Source organism: Callithrix jacchus, chromosome 16, assembly GCF_049354715.1.
Source record: "Callithrix jacchus isolate 240 chromosome 16, calJac240_pri, whole genome shotgun sequence".
Taxonomy (NCBI): Eukaryota; Metazoa; Chordata; class Mammalia; order Primates; family Cebidae; genus Callithrix; species Callithrix jacchus.
This window is the reverse complement of record NC_133517.1, coordinates 19,116,766-19,118,281: the sequence shown is the minus strand read 5'-3', so window position 1 is coordinate 19,118,281 and position 1,516 is coordinate 19,116,766.

Sequence of the window (1,516 nt, the reverse complement as noted above, 5' to 3'; positions counted from 1 at the left end):
ATCTGCCGGAACATGAGACTACGAGGCAGTTGAGGGAGTTCCTGGGAGCTGTGGGTTTGTGTAGATTGTGGATACCAAACTTTGCAGTACTGGCAAAACCCCTATATGAAGTTACGAAGGGGAACACAAGGAACCCTTTGAATGGGGATCCCAGGAGCGGCAGGCCTTTCAGGAACTGAAAGTAAAACTTGTCAGCCCCAGCTTTGGGGTTACCTGATTTAACAAAGCCCTTCACATTGTACGTGTCAGAAAGAGAAAAAATGGTAGTTGGAGTTCTAACACAAATAGCAGGACCTCGGCCCAGGCCTGCAGCTATCTTATTTAGGAATACAATGGGAGGCAGGTTTGCCCTACAGCTTGACTTTTCCCTTTGGCTTAGTGAATTTAGGGTCCAAAGATGTATTTTCCTTTCACAGGTCTTAGAGATACTTGTTTTATATTTATTTTATTTCTTGGGTGATAATCCAGTACAGTCATTACTTATTTTGTTGCTCAAATTATTCTTGTTTCAATCTTTTGAAGATTGGGTTGTTTCTTGTGTCCTTTTAACATGTCCCCAACCACAATTTTTTTTTTTTTTTTTTTTTGGTAGCACTTCACTTTTGAGAATAACTTTCTGGCTGGGCCTGGTGGCTCACGCCTATAATCCCAGCACTTTGGGAGGCCAAGGTGGGTGGATCACGAGGTCAAGAGATCGAGACCATCCTGGTCAACAAGGTGAAACCCGTCTCTACTAAAAATAAAAAAATTAGCTGGGCATGGTGGTGCACCCCTGTAGTCCAAGCTACTCAGGAGGCTGAGGCAGGAGAATTGCTTGAACTCAGGAGGTTGCGGTGAGCCAAGATAGTGCCACTGCACTCCAGTCTGGGTAACAACAGTGAAACTCCATCTCAAAAAAAAAAAAAAAAAAGAGAGAGAGAATAACTTTCTTATACATTGTCAGTTTACTACAGGAAAATTTACAATGACAAAAAATGGTGGGTGTGGTGCTGTGGCTCATGCCTGTAATCCTAGCACTTTGGGAGGCTGAGGCAGGCAGATCTCTTCAGCTCAGGAATTTGAGACCAGCCTGGGCAATGTGGTGAAATCCTATCTCTACAAAAAATGCAAAAATTAGCTGCGCATGGTGGCATGCACCTATAGTCCCTGTTACTTGAGATGCTAAGGTGGAACAATCACTTGAGCCCAGGAAGTTGAAGCTACAGTGAACAATGTTTGTACCACTACACTCCAGCCTGGGCAACAAAGTGAGTCCTTGTCTCAAAGAAAAGAAAAAAAAAAAAAACAAAACAAAAAACGGGCAGCAGGAATTATTTCCCCGAATAAGAACATGAGCAACACAAGGGAGTTAACTGGAAATGCAGATTATCTAGGGACCCACCCCATAGTTACTAAATCAGAAATTTGAGTCTGGTCACAACAATTTGTTTTACAAGCTCTGCTCATAATTCTGATGCACACTAAAGTTTTAGAAGCACTACTCTAAAATTGCCTCAAAGTTGCAGCTCAAAAACCT